The sequence below is a fragment of the Pelodiscus sinensis genome, chromosome 5 (genome assembly GCF_049634645.1).
Source record: "Pelodiscus sinensis isolate JC-2024 chromosome 5, ASM4963464v1, whole genome shotgun sequence".
Taxonomy (NCBI): Eukaryota; Metazoa; Chordata; order Testudines; family Trionychidae; genus Pelodiscus; species Pelodiscus sinensis.
In genome coordinates, this window is record NC_134715.1 from 40,020,863 (window position 1) to 40,041,598 (window position 20,736).

At 41.3% G+C, this 20,736-nt stretch overlaps 1 long non-coding RNA gene across 7 annotated transcripts in view; it reads right to left on the minus strand.

Moving 5' to 3' along the window:
• LOC112547230 (uncharacterized) overlaps positions 1-20,736 on the minus strand; it is a 218,742-nt gene that overhangs the window by 14,370 nt on the left and 183,636 nt on the right. For 5 of the 7 annotated variants that reach the window (XR_012904119.1, XR_012904117.1, XR_012904115.1 and 2 more), the window contains 2 exons: positions 2,055-8,679; positions 161-247 (listed from right to left, as the gene is read on the minus strand). This is a non-coding gene — a long non-coding RNA (uncharacterized LOC112547230). The remainder of the gene's footprint in view (positions 1-160; positions 248-2,054; positions 8,680-20,736) is intronic. The other 2 variants (XR_012904120.1, XR_012904118.1) reach the window with 1 other exon arrangement.

A 20,736-nucleotide genomic window follows, 5' to 3' on the forward strand; every position in this document is an offset into this window, starting at 1 on the left:
TTTGCAGATAACACAAAACGAGGGTAATGGGAAACAAAAACACACCAAATTCAGGAGTTTGGATCAGTTGGTAAACTGGGCAAAAGCAAACAATATGCATTTTATTATGGCTAAATGTAAGGGTATATAATCAGTAGGAAAGAAAGTTGGCCATACTTACAGGATGGTGGATTCTGTTCTGGGAAGCAGTGACAATGAAGACAGTGGGGAGGGAGGTCATTGTGGATAGTCAGCTGAATTTGAGCTCCTAATGTGAGGATAGAATTATAGAAGAGCAGGTTTGGAAGAGACCTCAGGAGGTCATCTAGTCCAATCCCTTGCTCAAAGCACGATCAACCCCAACTAAATCACCCCAGCCAGGCCTTTGTCAAACTTAGCCTTAGATACCTCTAAGGATGGAGATTCAACCATTTCCCTAGCTAACCCATTCCAGTGCATTACCACCCTCCTAGTGAAATAGTTTTTCCTAATATCCATCTTAGACCACCCACACTGCATTTTGAAACTTTACTCCTTGTTCTGTCATCTGCCTCCACTTAGAACAGCCTAGCTCCATCCTCTTTGGAACCCTTGTCAGGTGGTTGAAAACTGCTATCAAATCCTCTCTCATTTATCTCTTCAGAAGACTAAATAAGCCCAGTCCCCTCAGCCTCTCCTCATAAATTATGTGCCACAGTCCTCAATCATTTTTGTTGCCTTCCACTGGACTCTCTAATTTTCTCACATCCTTTCCTACCCAAACCAGGATGCAGTACTTCAGATGTGGCTTCACCACTGTTGAATAGATGAGAAAAAACTCATTCCCATCAATCTGCTGGCAGGCTGTGTCTACACTGGCATGAATTTCCGGAACTGCTTAAAACGGAATACTATTGCGTTTTCAGTTTTTCCGGAAAAGGAGCATCTACATTGGCAGGCTGCTTTTCCGGAAAACCCCTTTTTCCAGAAAAGCGTCTGTGGCCAATGTAGATGCGCTTTTCCGGAAAAGACTACTGGGCTGTCTACACTGGCCCTTTTCCGGAACAGTGTTCCGGAATAAGGACTTTATGCCCGAGCGGGAGCAGAATAGTTTTTCCGGAATAGCGGCTGATTTTGTACAGTAGAGCGTCGTTGCTTTTCCGGAAATTCAAGGGCCAGTGTAGACAGCTCGCAGCTTATTCTGGAAAAGCGGCTGATTTTCCGGAATAAGTGGCCCAGTGTAGACACAGCCGCAATGTTTCTAATAATGCAGCCTAATATGCCATTAGCCTTCTTGTCAACAAGAGAACGTTGTTGACTAATACCTAGCTTCTTGTTCACTATAATTTCCAAGTCCTTTTTCTGCAGACCTGCTGCTTAGCCAGTAGGTCCCCAGCCTGTAGTAGTGCATAGAATTATTTCGTCCTGAATTGAGGACTCTACCTTGTCCTTGTTGAGCCTCATCAGATGTATTTTAGCCCAATCCTCCAATTTGTCTAGGTCACTCTGGATCTTATTCCTACCCTCCATAATATCTACCTCCCCTCCACACACTTACACACTGGCTGAGTCTAGACTGGCCAGTTTTTCTGGAAAATCAGCCGCTTTTCCAGAAAAACTTGCCAGCTGTCTACACTGGCCACTTGAATTTCCGCAAAAGCACTGACTTCCTACTGTAAGAAATCAGTGCTTCTTGCGGAAATACTATGCTGCTCCCGTTCAGGCAAAAGTCCCTTTTGCGCAAAGCTTTTGCACAAAAGGGCCAGTGTAGACAGCTCAGATTTGTTTTCCGCAAAGAAACCCCGATCACGAAAATGGCGATCGGGGCTTTTTTGCGGAAAAGCGCGTTTAGATTGGCACAGACGCTTTTCCGCAAAAAGTGCTTTTGTGGAAAAGCGTCCGTGCCAATTTAGACACGCTGTTCTGAAAATGCTTTTAATGGAAAACTTTTCCGTTAAAAGCATTTGCGGAAAATCATGCCAATCTAGACGCAGCCTCCAAGTTTAGTGACATCTGCAAATTTTCTGAGGATACAGTCCAGACCATCACCCAAATCATTAATGAAGATGTTAAACAAAACTGGCCCTAGGACTGACCTGTGGGGCTCTCTGCTTGATACTGGCTGCCTACTAGACATTGAACTGTTGATCACTACCCATTGAGCCTGATGATCTGGCCAGCTTCCTATCCACTTTGCAGTCCATTCATCTCATCCATACTTTTTTAACTTGCTGACAAGAATACTGTGGGAGATCGTACCAAAAGCTTTGCTAATGTCAAGGAATATCATGTCCACTGCTTGTCCATATCCACAGAGCCAGTTATCTAAAACACAGAAAGCAGTTAGATTGGTCAGGCAATGACTTGCTCTTGGTGAATCCATGATGACTGTGCCTGATCACCTTCTTCTCCTCCAAGTGTCTCAAAATGGATTCCTTGAGGACTTGTTCCATGATTTATCCAGGCACAGAGGTGAGGCTGACCTGTCTGTAGTTCTCTAGATTTTCCTTCTTTCCTTTTTTTAAAAAAGATAGACTCTGCATTTTCCTGGGACTTGCAACAATTACCATGAGTTTTCAAATACAATGGCCAATGACTCTGCAGTCACATCAGCCAATTCCCACAGCACCCGCGGATGCATTCAGTCTGATTCCATGGATTATGCAGAGTCAGCTTTTCTAAATATTCCTTAACCTGTTCTTTCGCTACTGATGGCAGCTCAATGCTAGAAGATTCTGCGGCCCAAGGAACTAATGCAACTCTGAGATACATAGACATTGGCATCTCAGCTAGGAGTAGAGATGATATTTTACATCTTTATTTTGAACAGGTGCTACTTGAATACTGTGCCCAATTCTTTTGTCCACAATTCAAGAAGGATACTGATAAAATTGGAGAGGGTTCAGAGGAGAGCCATGATAATGATTAAAAGACTGGAAAACATACCGCATAGTAATAGGCTCAAAGAGCTTAATCTACTTATTTTAACAGAGACAGCTAATGAGTGACTTGATTATACTCTAAAAGTGACTGCAGGGGATACAAAACTAGGCTCTTCAAACTATCAGAGAAAGGTGTAGCTCAATCCAAGCTATACATAATCAGATTGTAAATAATATGTAATTGTAAACCATTAAACCATTTACTATAGCTCACTGTAGATTTGCCACTGATTATTTTAAAATCAAGATTGGATGGTCTTCTGAAATATACTTTATATATGAATTATACAGTGGGTCAAACTAAAAGATCAGTGGTCCCTTCTAACCTTGAAATCTATGATATTTCCCACACTTCTTCCCCATGTATACCATCTGTAAAATGGGTTAACAAGATGGTCCAATTTCACTTGAAAGGATAAATCTGAGGAATGCTGATACTGTAGTGATGCACACCACAGCAAAGCCAATAAATCACCACCATCTGATCCATGTATCATAGAAAGTTGAATACATGCTCCTGAGATGGGCTTGTATTTGAGAAGCCAATACCTATGTTTTGGTTTGTATTGGAAAAATGTCAACTTCACTAGCAGGTCACATTTGGAAGACAGTCTCTAAGGTAGCATTACTGCAGGTTGCAGAAGGTCTTGATTTCAAGAGTTCATTTTGTTGGACCCAGAAGTGAACCAGAAGTTGATAAAAAATAGAGGACTCTTTTCTCACTGTCAGGCCCCACCCCTTAAATGAGACAATATGTTGCATTTGGGCCAAGCTGGAATTTGATTGTCCTTGACAAGCAGCCTAAAGGTAGATCAAGTATCTACATAAACACATCATGGTCACAATCCTTGGAGACAGCGAAACTGTGTTTAGCTCAGGAACCAGACAGCAGACAGAAGGTAGCATGAAAAAATAGTTCCAAAGCATGAAAAGGTAGCATGAAGGTAGCTCAAAAGCATGCAAATTATAGTTGCCTAAACCCATATCTGTAATTTTTCACTATCATAACAGTTTTGACCATCTGTCACAGTGTAGAAATCAGATTTCCCTCTAAAGGTGGAAAGATTTATCTAGCAAAAACACACACAGCTCCACTCTCTCTCTCTTGTATCCACCTTTGCAGCAAATCAGCTGATTAAAAGGACTGTCTTCTCTCAATTCATATTTCAAAATTGCTGCCTTCAATCTCTTGCTAGTTCAGGGTTTGATCCAACTCCCACTAGAGTCAGTGAAAGTCTTAATACCTATTAAAATCAGTGTAATCTCAGGGCCTCAGTCAGCTAGGTTGTCATATCAGCTATTCCTTCTAGAGTTGCAAAATGTATCTGTCACTTGTTAGGCTTAAGTTCAAAGTGTAGAACAAGCCTAAGTTGATATAACTACCTCTCCCAGGAGTGTGGAAAATTCATAGTCCAGAGCAATGTAGTTACACAGAACTAGCCCTGCTGTAGACAGCACTATGTCAATGGGAGGCCTTTTCCTGCCAATGTAGCTACTGCCACTTGGGTTGATACCCACACTGATTAGCAAAGCAACAATCCTGCCAGCAGTCTTCACTAAATGCTATAGCTGTGCTGCTGTAGTGCAGCAAGTGTAGATCAGTCTCCTTCGCTGTACAAATCAGTGTGAAAAATGTCTCTTGTTAGCATCTTAAATGAAGTTTAACTTTGTGTCTTTGGCCATATACTACTTTCCTTTCTTACCAACATCTTTCACATTTCCACAATAAAAGCTCAGATGGTGAACAGAAAAAATACCAGAGAAGAAACATCACTAAACATTAGGGAGGTCAGCTGGTGAGGAGACAAAAGATTAGCAGAAAAACACAAGCATGGAAGCATTTGAGAATTGTTTGCCATTAACCCTGAGGACTGTGACTCACACTATAAAATTCTTCCATTGTGTATCTTGAAGTAAGTAGATGGAGAGAGAGAGAGTGGGGAAGGATCAGAAATACAAATTCCAAAAGATAAAGGTGCAAATACTCTATAATTACACTACATGGGTCGTCTTAGAAAAGTAACGAGTGCCTGTATTTTAACATGTGGATTCCACTATAGATTTTGTACCAATGCATTTTTCCACATCATAAATGTAGCCTTTAAATACTGACAACCTGGTTCCTACTCTTACCAGAGGGTGATGAGTATATGAAGTACTTATAATGGATATGCAGAAGTAGAAGGGAGATGAGAGGCTCTTTCAGTGAGCCTGTTACCATTCCTTGATATATTCCCCCATTCCCAGCATAGGACTACCTACAGGATATTTTGATTTGTACCAAGTGCAGGGATACCAGAATAGGGACCCTACTTTTTAACCAGCCAAAAAAGTGAGTGACAGAGGAAGGGGGCAGAGGAAGCAGGGGAAGGGATAGTATGTCCCCTACTTTTAGAGGGCTTCTGCCATTTCTGACCAAGTGTTATGATTCCTAAAGGATCAAAAATGTTAACTGAGGTTATGTCTACACAGCAATATTATTTCGAAATAACTTAGTCTGCGTCTATACAGCAGTTATTTCGAAATAATGTCAAAATACTGTCAAGCTGGCGGACTTCTTACTCCGACTCCTGTAACCCTCATTGAACGAGGAATAAGGGAAATCGGAGAAAGAGTGTTCTATTTCAAAATAAGAGCTGTTTAGGCGCTCCCAATATCGAAATAAGCTATTTCAACTTAAGCTACGCAATTGACTCAATTTGCATAGTTTATTTTGAGTTAAGCCTTACTCTGTAGCCACACCCTGAGGTTAGAGCTCCCCATACTTCCTTACTTCATGCTCAGCCCCATTTCCACAGCACTTAAAGCTGTGGGAGGTGAAGTATAAGAAACTGCTTTGCTTGTGCCAGGCCTGCTCAAAACACCCCTAGTTTGGGGAGCCATATTACCATATGAGGGGTTTGATGGCACTTGAGGATTCTCCCCCCCCCCCCATATGATTTGACTGCTTTAAAGAAGTTTTAGACCGACAGAGCTGCTCAGCATAGCCAGAAAAAAGGACCTTAGGAGACTACTAAACTTGGAGGATCCTCTTCAAGCTTTCTTTAAATGGATGCAACTTCATGATTTCAGTGGAGCTGTACTTACTTACATTAGTTTTGTACTTGGCCCACTGAGTACTGTATGAAAATTACAGTAGGTTGTCTCTTTAACCAGGATAAGTATTGCACCTTGATGTTTCTGTTCCCATGGAAACCATAGAATTTTCAAAAAGTAGGTAATTTGAAATAATTCTCTGCTTAATTACCCCCTATTTTCTGACTCAGGGACCATTTGCAAGGGATTTTGATAAGAAGCAGGTAATACTTAATAGTGTTCAATTCTGCCTTCAGATATGTGCATGTAACTCCCTCTGACTTCAGTGAAACTTTCAAGTGAAACTTTCAAGTCATTATCTGAAAGCAAAATTAAGTCTTTAGTGTCTAATTAAATGTTCTTTTAACATGCACAGAATACAGAATTTCCTTTGTTCTTCCCAGTAAGTGCTGTGTCTGTGGAGAAAAGGTTGAAATCAAATTCTGCAGTCAGTAGAACCTCTGAAACTCCAGAATGAATCTCCAGCTTTCAACAGTTATTGAGAGTACAATCCATTGTACATAAGAATTAAATTTGATCCATTGCATTTATGAACAGTTATCCTTGTTGTGATGAGAATAGCAATATTGTGATGACCACTCTGAGCATTATTTTGATTCACTTTATTGGTTGTCTGGTTTGCTGTCTATCACAAGAGGGCTACATCTGGTTAGTGTATTCAGTCGATTCAGGGCTTCCATTCCCAAGCGTACATTGCAAATTTCAGACACTTTACTGACCAGTTTTAAAAGCCATTCTTTTTCAGTAGACACTAGAAGTGCAGAATTCAATAGCATATATCTCCTGAAGCTGTTTCTTTCTTATACCATCTGGTAACGAGTGTATCATTTACACCACATAAAACAACAACATCTGGAAATGAAAGACCCAATCTGATAAGATCACACACACATCTAGGACAAATCAGTTTTTAATCGACCTTTCAACTTTTTCAAATGTTGGAGATATTAGGGGAATGTTTGTTGTTAACAAGAGTTTAATTGTGGCTGAGGAACAAGAGCAAAATATTTATCTTCAATTTGTGATAAAAATGTTTAAGATAAATGTAGAAAGGATGAAAAAACCCAGAGAGCAACTGACACAAAAGTTCTAAAGGGAACTGAGGGACAGAAAGCAGGGCTAGACCATACACTGTACATGAGGAGAAAGAAGATGTGTTGGGCTGATTTAAGGCTTTACCTATCATTAGAGCTCAGTGTTTAGGCCCTGATCCTCAGTAACACATGGGCCCTAATCTTTAGGTATGGCCAAGCCCAGCATACTACCAAAGTGGGTATGAAGGTACAAAGGTGGCAAATAGTCACCTTTGTACCCATAGCCACAGGTACAGACTTTTGTTTTGGCTTGTGGGTGCTTTTAGGTTTTACTGTGTGCCATATATGTACTCCTGTCACCTACTAGTAACTCACTCGTGCTAAGCACCTCCAATTTTTTCCATGGGTGCCTATGACCATTGAACTTCTCCTGTCAAACTGCTAGCACTATAGTGGGTTAAAAAAAATCAGAATTTGTTTTGTGACAAATTTAAATATTTCATATTTGTTTTCCTTTCAAATTTTAATTCAAAAGATTTAGAAGTTTCTGAAATTCCATTTCACAGAAAAATTCAATGTCAGAATTGAGTTTATTTTTATATTCAATAGTCATACCACAGCTGACTTTTTATTTCAGAAATTAACAGCAACTGCTACTTAGCACTGATTGAAAAAGTTTATCTTGTTTATCTTGTATATTACTTTAAAATTATGATAAATGTTTTAATCTTTGTCAAGAAGCAGCTGCCTCTAATTTTAAATATAAAATACTATGTGTTGCTACTACTACTGGCTTGTAGTGAAATACTGTAATCGTTTTGTCAAAAAAAAAATGAAAATCCAAAAAGCAAGGCCTGTCTGATATAACCATGGGATCTTAGTGACAATCAAACATTGCTGGAGTTCACCAGCACACTTCTAGAAATGACTTTGCCCTTTCCCCTTTCCCATCTGGATTATAAAGGCTGTGTCATCGATTCAGCACAACTAAGAGAAATTTCAGCTTGCTATTTAAGCCAGCATTATATAATCAATGTATATTGACAGAGCAGAAGTCCTATTATGGTTAGACTAATCTTAACCTTTTGGATACATAACGGAAAATATTTAAGATTATAAGTAGGAAATCATGGACTTATTCTGAAATTTTCTTCTTAGTCAAAATTAGTTTCCCCAAAAGCACAGACACACTCTGTGCTGCCCCTCTGCAGCCTTCTCCATACTTTGGTTAGAGCATTAGTTTTACTGTAGCTGGAAACACCACCAACTCCTTTCTCCTCCTCTAGAAAATTGAATAAACTGGATTTGCAACATCCATAATAACTGTCCTTGCATCTCCGAGGCACTAGCATCTTTTGTACTAGCCCCATTTCTTGGATCTTTCCTTTTTAATAAGGTGAATAAAACTGTACATACGGTAATCCAAATATGGCTTCACTTTCTCCTAAAGCGTTGTTATAATTTCCTTTGACACATTTATACATTCCAAATGTGTTTGCTTTCTTCCTGCAACCAAACACTGTGTGAGAAGTTTTAAAGCTACAGCCACCACCTTCCAGCCCACCAATTATACTCATGCTTAAGCCAGCTCTCTGTGCTTCAACTCCTTTTTTGTCCTTCTGCATTCTTACAGTTCCTTAAGGCCAGCCCTGAAAAATATTTAAAAACATGAATAATTTTACTTATTTGCATAGTCCCGTTTCCATGAATGAGACTATCCTAGTAAATCAAGTTTCTCAGGTGCTTAAGCCTTTACATGATTAGGCATTTATATCATAAGCTATATAGGGTAAGAACCACATGCACCGTTAAGTTTACACAACGCTCAGTACAACTGAACACCAATCCTCATTCACCCTTTCTACTAGGTATCTGCCTTGTTGAGCCACCTGATACACAGTATTTTATTAACACAATTATTATTGTGGAAACAAATGTTGTCATGCATATTATGAGCAATAAAGGTATAAGAACTCATGATGAAACTCTCCATAGAAAAAAAAATGCACCACTGCATCCAGACAATTGCTACCTCTTTTCAAATGACTTATTTTCATTTAGTTAGTCATGAAATAAGATTACAGTATACCTGGACTTTGCTTCATCTATTACTCCTCCAATAGGAAACTGACATAAGGCCCTGAAATCTGCTACTCCATGGCATAGACAATAGAATCTTACTTCAGTTTCTTACATGTTGCTATCCAATCTATAGCAAGAAGTATTTTCCAGTATAAATGTAATGCATTGCAACAGAATCATTACCAGACCCACACATTTAACGATCATGCATAAGACTGCAACATTTTATGAGATTTTAAAAATAAAACTTCGGAGTCTTTTCATTTGCCTCCTGTTTTCTGAGCCTCTGTGTTACACTTGGATCCTATTTTTCAATTCTCTTCTGAAACCTAAATTTCCCAATTTAAATGAAACCTGAGATTCTCTTGATTCAAGGGTTGGAGTTTTAAGACTAATGCAATACTATAAAATAATGCCAAATATTAGCAACTTTATGCTATGACATATTTAACATACTCCATTCATGGGATCTGACAACTAGGGGCACCTGTTCCTCCCCATTACAGGGATTAGCTCTTTCCATGTCTGGGTCCCCTTTTGCTGCTTGCTGAACGCTCTACTGTGACTCTCTTGCTCTCATGCTCTCTCTCTTCCCCCCAAAATGTTCCTTGTTCCTGACATAAGCCTCAGGCCAAGTCACAGAGAGACCTAGAGTTGCCAACTTTCAAATTGTGCAAAACCAAACACCCATGCCCCCTTCTTCAAGGCTCTACCCCCTGCTTGCTCCATCACCCTTCCCTCCCTGCATTGCTCACTCTCTCCTATCCTCATTCACTCTCACCAGGCTGGGGCAGGATGGGAAAGGGGTGAGGGCTCTAGTCTGGGACTAGGGTTTGGGTGTAGGAACATATTCTGGGTTGTGGTGCAGGATCTCAGTAGCTCTTATCACAACTCCCAGGAAGTGGCTGCCAGGTTCCTACAGCCCATGGGTGGTTAGGGAGGCTCCATGCACTGCCCTCTCACCTGCAGACACTGCCCTTCTGCAGCTTCTATTGGTCATGGAAGTTCCTGGCCAATGGGAGCTGCAGAATCAGCACAGGAGGCAGCACATGGAACCTTCTTACGCCTAGGAACTTGGTGGAGACTTCCAGGAGTCACACAAATCCAGGGCAGGTAGAGAGCTTGCCTTAGCTCTAGGCCACCATTGTACTGCCAATTAGACTTTTAATAGGCTGGTCAGTAGTGCCAACTGGAGCTGCCAGGGTCCCTTTTAAACCGGGCACTGAAGTTGTAAGTCAGATGCCTGGCAATCCTAGTGATGCCTTAGAGTAGGGAAATATTGAAAGTGTTTTCTCACTTGCAGTGTCAGTCAGTCTTCCCAGTCACTTACCCCATTGTACTGTTCTCAGTGGGGTAAGTGACTGACAGGGGCACTCAGGCCTGCCTTCTAATTCAGGTTATGGTTCAGGAATCCTCCAATCAGCAGTCAAGGTTGGATCCCTCCTAGACTTTACTGCCTTTCTCAGAGCCCTTGCCTCACTTGTGGCATTTACCCACAGGACTTTTGGCCAGGAACAGCAATAGTATCCTGAAAGAGGGGTCCAGAGGAGTGCCCGATTTATGCTCTCCCCCCCCCCACACACTCACTTTCCTCTCCCTTTGATTATCCTTATAGCCAGTAAGAAGTGAGACAGCATAGCCCTGCCACTTTTAAAGGAGGGCATAGCCACACAGTACCCCCCTCCCCATTCCAGCCCCATTGGCAGACTTACAACTACCTCCTCCCAGGGGGCAACTGTGGGCAACTTACTTCTATAGACCTCCATTTTCCAGAGAGTGACTGTGGAATGCTTCCAGATAGCCCTCTCTGCTATCAGCCTCCTACCTTTGTGATCCCAGCCTAGCCAATTGCTCCCCAGCTGGGCTTTTTCACTATTCCGGGGATCACCTAAGCCACCTGATTCATCTCAGCTACAGCCCAAGTAGTTAATTGACCTTCTTCTTAATCTTTATTTACCCCTTAAAGGCAAGCGTTGGGCATATTAGGCTGAATTAGTCAAGGCTAGATTGTAATTTTACTCTTTGTTTCTGGGGCAGTGCAACAGTGGGAGGGAGGGATAGCTCAGTGGTTTTTAGCATTGGCCTGCTAAACCTAGGGCTATGAGTGCAATCCTTGAGGAGGCCATTTGGGGCAAAAATCTGTCAGGGATGGTACTTGGTCCTGCTGTGAAGGCAGGGGACTGGATGTGATGGCCTTTCAAGGTCCCTTCCAGCTCTAGGAGGTAGGCAATCTCCATTCATATGTACAGCACCTTGTGCTGGACAAACTAGAGAGTGAGTTACAATTTAGAGCATATCCTTTCACTCATAGAGGGACTGTGTGATTAAAGACTGTGCTCTGTATTGCCAATATGTACTGAAGTGAAATATGAATTTGTCACTATCTACCTGTTAGCACTTAAGGCGCTTTAGAAGGAGAGTTAGACAATAATTAACATATAGGATCACAAGTTGTATCAAGAGCAGGAATCATTCTTTAATGCATTAAGTTCCCCTAGCTCCCTTTTTTTGTTAGACACCTTGGCATCAGCCTGCTAGCACACCTGTGCTGGCTGTACATGTTGCAGCCAGCCTCCTTTCAAACTGTGACAAAAAGTTCTGTACATATTCCACACTCTTCACTTCTGCACTCTTGTGTCCTGCCCAGATAACAAATGGCAGGATCTCTTGCCACCAACAATGGGCGGGGAGCCCCAGTGGGCCAGTCTCTACTCCGCCTTGGTTCTGTGGCCAGCCGGGGACATTAGCTGGCAAATTTTCCATGGTGCTGTGAGCATAGGCATATACCCTGTTCCCAAAACTTCCCCCCTTCTGTGTTGTGAGGGAGACCTTGGTATACATCTATCTCAAGTGTGTCAGGTTACTGCCCTTCTTTCAATTCCGCCAGAACCACTTCTCCTCTCACCTATTAATTCTGATATGCTCCATCCATGGCCACACAAAGTTGTGGGACCTCCTTGTCAACCTCCTCCTGGCAATGACTAATGCAGCCATTTATAAGACCAGGAGGCAGAGGTTGGCTGAGGGAGGGGCCTGTGACAGTGTGGCCTACTTCCGTTTCTGCACCCGTTTACGGAGGAGGGCAGAATTCCACTGGGCAATGTACACTGGTTCACTCAATGACTTCTCCTCTGGTTCCCTTGTTTTAGCTCTTTGACTTTCACACCCACCCCTGGTTTTTTTTTCTTTATTTGTCCCCTGGAATTAGTTGGTGTTCAGGGCTCTGTAGATCCTCCCCATAGACCCAGAGAGTGAGGAAGGAGGCTTTATGCCCTCCCATCTCCCAGACCCCAATAGGATCAACCTGAAGGCTAAGGGGAAAGGTGATTTTATTCAGTAAATATCAGGGCTGGGAATGGATAGTGTGCACAGATTGACTGATTATAACCTTTAGACCATCCACACTCCTCCTATAGACACCTCCTACAGATATCTGTACAACATGCAGGGCATTCACACTGTCCCAAAATATGGGAGCTACTTCTTCTGATTACTTATGTAGCCAATACAGGCTTGTCATATCTACACATCTGGTACTCCAGGACTTGGCAAACATTTAATAGAACTAATTCTGAATAGTTAAGTAAATGGGCATTTTCCTATAGACATTATGAAAATCAGCAGCATAGTATTCAGTTTTCTTTATTGGAGTAAATTATGTGTGCTAGCTGATTCTATTACACACAAAATGTTATTGACTCCTGATTATACAGCTAATATTAGAGTTTCCCCATAACCACCTCCAAAACATTCCATCCAAGATATCAAGTTTTATTAACAATGAAAAGTGATTTCGCTGATTGATCAAAAATGACATAGTCACTGTGTGGCTTTCCACACAGCTGTTAAAATTATTTTAAAGCTGAAACATTTCTCATGCTTGGGAAAAAAAAGAATGCATTGCTGGAATCTGTTTTCATGTAGGTTTTCAAATATGCCCTTTAAAAGGGGGGGACAAGGCTATTTTTTACAAGATGTATTTTTCATCAAATTGCTAGAGCAATTTAAATAAATAAAGCACAGAATCTTTCTGAAAGAGAGTTCCTTTATAACTGCCCTTAGTTATGCCTCCTTCGAAAGCAGCAGAAGGAAGCTTTCATAAGCTTCCTCTCTGATATGCAGGATACAGTTGATTAATTAATTCATTATGGTTTCTATTGAACCTCTCATTTCTGTTCATGACAACATCCTTGAACAGATCACAGTTTCCTCCAGTGTATTTGCTATTTGAATTTAGTCAATAAATAGTTTAAAACATGTTTTAGTAGGTCTTAGTGTGAGTCTTAGTAGTTACACTTTGAACTGTGTTATTATGTTAATCTTGCTGAGGCAGCCAGCACTTTAGGTTGGATTGTGGATCATCCTGTGTGGGAACAGGATAGTGGAATGAGCCCCTTCTCCAGTGAGGACTATTCATACCAAAATTAGCTGAACAAGAGGGTGGAAGGAGAAGCCCTAAGTCTTGGCTCTTGCCCAGCATCACCTCATCAGGTATAACACAGCAGCACGCTTCCCAACCTCCTGCTGATGGCTCCTCCACACCTGCATGATCTGCCTCTTTGTTTTCCGAACAGCCTAGTCACTTTAAAATCTCTCCCGAATCAGGATAGTCAACAAACAAAAGCAAGGAGAATTAATACAAGTAAATTGAGGTCACAGGTAATAGAGGGAAACGGTTCCTTCTCAGGGTGCATTAGTATCTAGTCTCCCTTTCCCTAGGGGCTGAGTGCTGAATTTCTGCCATCTGGGTTGCCCTCATTTGAGTGAGTGCTCTCCCTCTGAACCTCCTACTTCCAACCCCTGACATTTCTCACAACTACCAGAGCCAATATTAGCTCATTAACCCTATAACACCTCAAGACAGACAAGTGGACAGAAAAGTACAGAACTTCCCAGGCCCCCGACCAATGCACAGCAGTGAAATCAGGAGACATGACTTTTTTTTATAAATAAAATTTGTTTTTTAAATGAGACCTCAGCTATAAATAATATCACAAAGTTAATAGCAAAAAATATTTCTGTAATTAGTGCTGAGAAAATAATTGATATTTTTATTTCAAGGCTAAAATGAAAAATAAAAACCTCAAAAACATACAAAAATACCACTGGCTTGTTTTGGAAAAGAGGGTGGGAGGTTTCAGCTTTTCTCATGAAAATGAAAAATGTTGTCTGGGTCAAATAAAATGTATCAAACATTGATTAGAAACAAGAGACTGAAATGAAAAAAAATAGAGTTTGTCTACACTATAGGTTATAACTGTATAATTTATTCAGTGAAGCTGTATTGTGTAGCATTTCTTGGCTCATTTCTATTTTTTTCTCTCATTTTTTATTTGGCTGAATTTGACCTAACTTCTATTTTCAGTTGGCCCCAAAATTCCCCTTTTCAATGAATTTGCTATTTGACCGGAAAAAAATCACCCTACTCTACCTATAAGGAATAGTAATTTACAACATATTTGATTACATTTGAATTTTCCATTATTCAGCAGTGAACTCCCTATTCTGGATCATGTCATCTTGCTTGAGTTCTCTTTCAAACTTATCCCATTCCCTAATGAAGCTAGGGGGAGGGGAAATAACATGTACAATCAGAGCATGCCAGGTCCCTGATGGCCATACAAAGCTCACTAATATTATTTTGATAAAAGCGGTTAGGATTCTGAAAGTTTCTACAGCTTCTATGACTCCACATAGTACATTTGACAAAACCTTTGTTATCATCAGCAAACAATTCTCTTTGTTATTCTAAAAACTTAAAAATCATACAGGTCGGTGCTACAAGAGTATAGATGGATGGATGGCTGATCATAGGTATGATGTTAGGATATTTTTCCCTTGGTTGTACAGTTTCTGTTGGAGAGAATAAAAACACAGGGTTCTAAGAATGCTGATGCTAATTTTCAGTCCAGCAGCCCAGGTTATTAGTGCACATGACTATACACTTAGAATAGATGCTATTGGTCTTCAAGGTGTTGCCGTGGTTTTAAAAGTTTAACAAATAACATTAATTTTATCAATGTTTTCCTGGAGAATATAATGACCTTGTTATTGCTTCTGCTTCATCCCATTTCTATTGGCAGAACATCAGGAACATCTCCATCCTTCCAGGGGTATGAAGCCAAGCCAGGTTCTGGCTTTCTTGTGGAAGTTTGGCAATTCAAAGCCTTTTGTAGGCCAGTCTGTGGTTCTCAACAAATAGAGGCTCCCTGAAAAAAGGATCTGAGGCAAATTTAGCAATCAGCATATATAAGACTGTGCGCCCACTTCCAGTATTGTACAATACACCCAGTGCCTAATGTGTTAGGGTTTGGCACATGTAGCATATTCAGCAGCCAAACTGTTTTCTTCTCCTTGTCAGCTGTTTATGGTTTTTCTTTCTCAGACCAAAACTATCTGTTTAGTTGGGACTCATTGCTTTGGGCTTAGATTGCTTTGGGCTTCTATTGCTTTCCTGAGGTTTCTTTAGTTCTTTTTGCATTGGCAGTTGTTTTATACATCTCAGCTAATCTGCATCCAGCTTATCTAGGGGAGAGTAGTGTTTGTAAAACAGCAAAGTTGATTTGAAGGGAGACACAAAAGATTTTATTTGCATGGAAATAACTAATTGCACTAGTGAAGCATTTTAAAAGTTGCCCCTGGGATATTCTACCTGGACCATTCTTTGAGAGCTGGTTTTAGATGAAAAGCTACCAGGTTTCAGTGAATTGATCTGAATTCTGGAAGCCAGGAATTCTTGAATTTATGTACTAGCTGTATTCACTGATCCTCTGTCCGGGTTCTTTAAGCTCTCTCTTTCCCTTTACACCTACTACCATTGCCAGGCTTCATTAATGCAAAGCATTACATGATTCTCCAAGTCCTTGTTTTGTGCTAACTGACCCATACCTCTTCTTTCTCTCAAGAGTCAGGGAATACGATTCTGATATATAAGAAACAGACATGCTAGGACTTCAGGATACTAGTATTTACTAGGTCTAATAGGAAATATTAGTGAGCAGCCACTAGCTGTGGAAATAGAATTAGTGATTTAAAACGGAAGCCTGTTTGTCTTACAATTTTCCATTTGCAATAACAAAGATTTGCTACAGAGGGGCCTGCCCAATACTAGGTAGGGAAAGGACTAAAGGAAGGTGTACACTGGTTCTGGCAGAACAAAACATTGACAGCCTTAAAAAGTTCAAAAAATCATGTCAGTCTACCTCATTCCCCCAAAATCATGAGGTTCTTTAAAAGTGATTCTATTGTATTTTCTTATTTGACTTTGGATTTAACCTCCCTCTCCCCACTCTAACCACCCCAAGTACATGTGTGCATGGCAATTAGTGTTGCCAATGCTCCCAAATTTATTGAATAATGTGCTTTTGGCCTCTGCTCAGAGCTCTGTCAGGCTCCCTGATGATGCAGCAGTTCCAGTTTTCTCCCAAGCCCCAAAAGTTCTAATGAATTAATTGTGCTCCACATCCATTCTGTCCCCCAGCAATCACATCAGTCCTGTTTCTGTGACCTCACCTCTACTCCACCTGCAGCTTTGGGGATTCTCTGCCCCCTCTCCCATTTCCCATGCCTGGAGTTGCAGGGATGGTGGAGAAGCAGAAAGTAGACTGACCTATTTTTACAAGGAGGAGCAGACCTGCTGGGCTCCTTCCACTCACTCATGGGAGACAGGAGAGCTCTGCCTGCCTCCTGTTTCACCTCTGATTGACTGTTGTACCTCAGGAGGAAAGCAACCAGTTTGGCAGAGCTGCTGTTCATAAGGTCTGAAACTTCCCACTTTCTGAACACACTGCAAACAGGGCTCCCTCTAAGATACACACCTACACGGCTACACACAAGAAATTCGAAACCTGACAACCTCCTTCCCAGAGCCGCGCAGCAGCACTCACCTTCCTGCTAGACCCGGAAGGTGAGTGGCATGGCTTCTCTGGTGGATGGGATGGAGACGAGGACGCGGCAGTGGCAGCCGTGTGGTAGGCAGCTGCTTGGGTGTCCAGGGAGATGTGGGGAGTGGCTGCTCTGCTCCGGTGGGTTAGGGGCAAGGCCGCCTAGTGGGCGGCTGCTCTGGCTGCTCCAGCAGCCGGAGCAGAGGCCAGGGCCATCTGGGGAGTGGCTGCTCTGTCTGCTCAGGTGGCTGAGGCCAGGAGTGGGGCTGCATGGGGAGTAGCTGCTCTTCTCTGGGGGGCTGGGGTCAAGGTCACATGTTGTAGGTGGCTGCTTCACTTCAGCGGGCTGGAGCCACGTGGGGAGCAGCTGTTCCAGTGGAAGGAATCTTTCCATTTAAATCTCTGCAGTCTTCATTGTACGTACTAAGGGAAAGAAGTAACTTGGAATAAATCCCTTCTTTCACCCCACATTATTTCATTGTTTGTAGCTTAACAAATACTTATTTTTAAAAGTGGGAATATTTTGTATTTATACCTATTAAAGAACATTTAATTATATGTAAATTGAGGAAAGTATTTAAATATCTGCTTCCCAGGCAGTAGGATACATTTTTCAATGTTGCTCTGAGAACTGGCTTTGCTATCCTGAACAAACTACCCTCAGTAATCTAAATCCTGAAACCTTTTCTTAAAAAATGCAGGGGGGGGGGGGGGGAGGGGAGGGAGAGGGTTAACATTCTGTGCTGAGCCATCCTTGCAGCTGATGCAGAGGGTAGGTGTTCCCTGCTTCCTCCCCCTGAAATTTCTTTCCTGCTATGTCCGTGCGTAGTTCAGTGTCTTGTAAACAATTTTAAAGCACTAGCATAATTTAGAAAAAAGTGTGCTTGTGTAGTAAAGCAAACTGCCAGCACATGTCAATTCTGAATAGCCACCTCTTTAGCCATCTACTGTCTTATATTATGTTCAATAATGTAGCATCTGTGTCTGAAAAAAATTACTGATCCCACTGATGAAGTCAATAACAAAACTTCCATTAACTTAATATGGTCTAGGTTTCATATCTGAGATGAAATGGCCTACAGATGGATGTAGATTTTGGGATAGTGTAAGTGTTTATTGAAAATGGCTATTTCTACATTCTTCATTATTATTATTATTCCTATATAGCTGGTGCTAATGTCAGGATTTTACATTTCTATGGTGCTGCATCTCTTTTTAGATGTTGATTCCCGCAGCGGCATGCCACTGACTCCCAGCCCCATGCAGAAGGAGAAAAGGCGCGCCCTGCCCCGGATGCCACCTGGCTGTGCCAGTGGGTGTCCATGCTATTTGTGCAGGATTATATAGTGTGGCTAAGTGGCCATGCGAAAGAGAAGGCTGGGCAAGTCACTCCCTGCACAAGGAGACACCCAGCAGCTCCAGATACAATTGCATGGAGGTGACTCTAGAGACACAGGGCATTCTCTCACCTGAATGTCACACATCGCACCATTGGACACCCTGGAACCATTTTGCACTCCAGTTGCACAAAGATACCCTAAAGACAGTGATCTCACTTCCCTACTTGGGTCTTACCCCAGTGTAAATAGGAGATGCTCTAACTTGCTTAGAGTCAATGAAATGACTCCGGTGCCCTCCACTCCAGCTTACGGTATAGAGGCACTCTGGAGAAAACTAGAGCAGTGCTGCATTGTGGTTATTTTGGCCTCCTATGACTTCTATGGAACTCTGGGCAGAGCAGATTTAGAGCAGCCTTGAGACTAATCTAACATACAACAGCTGCTGAACTTGCTTCTGGCAAGATAGAAAATACAGAAGGCACAAAGTGGGCTTAGATGCATCTTTCACTCTTTCAGCATTCCTGCATTGCTGCACTGTGGCCATGCCTTGATATCCTAATTAAAGTTGTGATAGAAATGTAGCCGTGTTAGTCTGGTGAGACAAAATACAGGACTATGTAGCACTTTAAAGACTAACAAATAAACCATCTTGTTAGTCTTTAAAGTGCTACATAGTCCTAATTAAAGTTGAGATGCTGGAGTTCAAACTATTCTGCTGGATCTCATACTCCTGATGTTGCTAGCAAACCCTCCAATGCCCTTTTGGTGTTTGGAATTATGACAGTTATTAAAGGACTTGAAGGGAGCCTGAGAGATCATTTAGTCCTTTTGGGGGGGGATGTCGGGGATGTCTGGGAGATTGTTATAAACAGAGGAAGTTGGCTACTTAAAATTTTGTAATATTAATTTTATTTTTATTTGACTTCATATTAAATAAACACTTAAAGTTACACACTCTTGTTAATTATCCCCAGTTTTACTAATCTTTTTCCATAACATGTATCCGAACAAGTGCACATGACATCACCTCAATATTGGTGCACAAGACAAAACGCACTCCGCTCATGGATGGAAAATGTTAGAGGGAACACTGACTATGAATAATGTGATTCTCAAAAGAGCTGGTAACTCTATAGCCATCTTTTCACTTTTTGATCTACAATTGTAATAGCCCAACATGACTATCAGGCACACTTAAAACACCTTTTGACTTAAGTAGGGAGTTTTCAAACAAAATGACAAGTGAGATAAGCCACATGAGATAAGCCTCTGCATGGTTGATTAGGCCTGACAAGCAAAATATGGATCCAAATTTGGATTTCAAAACCCATTCTCAACGTAAAAAAATGTTTAGGACCAGGATTTTGGGTTGGCCTCATCCTGTATTTTGTGAATTTTAAATTCCCCTGTCCCTTCCCCTCTTCACCTTTCCTCTCCTCTTCCACCACCTTTGTAACTATAATGACTGAGAGAGAAAAAAATAGGAGTATATTTATGGCTATTCTGAATATACATTTTTAGGGGATGTGGTTTTGTCTTTCAAATAACTGATGGTACCTTCAAAAAGGCATTGAACAATTGTCCTGCTGAGTTGAAAATGGCTGTTACAAACATTATTAATGACTGGTTATTGTGGGAGTAGTGAACAGATGGCTGAAAAATGGCATTGTGCTGTGAATGTCACCATAATTCATTATTTCTTTGTTTTATATGTGTTTTTGTTGTGGAGAATGTACTTCAGTAACCTTAACTCTTAGCTAATAAGGTTTCTTATTCTGGAAGAATACATTGTTATTTCAAGAAGCTACTATCCTCCTCCCAGTTGCTGTCTTGTCTACCCATACTTTTCTTGCAATCTTGAATGTGTATTTATTTTATTATGGCTATACAGGAAGCTAAACATGTTAGAATGACAGGCACCCAGTCTCAATATCAGCTTGTTGGGCTTTGTTTTCTTAGCATACATTAAATGACAAAATGCTTGAAGTGTATAATATGCCTATGTTTAAATAGACTTCATTAAACTTGGTAATAAAAGCTTTAGTGTCAGTCCCATCAACCTGATTCTGGGGAAATACTCTTGTAAGAAGAGGTTGGGGATGGTGCAAAACCAAGAGCCAGTTACTTAATGGAAGTTACTGCTGGGTAAACACTGTAAAGATAAGAACTAGAAGTAGTCTCAAACCACAACATTTGTATCCATAGCTCAAGTGAGTTCAAATCCCTGGCTGTGTCTACACTGGGCCACTTATTCTGGAAAATCAGCCGCTTTTCCGGAATAAGCTGCGAGCTGTCTACACTGGCCCTTGAATTTCCGGAAAAGCAACGATGCTCTACTGTACAAAATCAGCCGCTATTCCAGAAAAACTATTCTGCTCCCGCTCGGGCATAAGTCCTTATT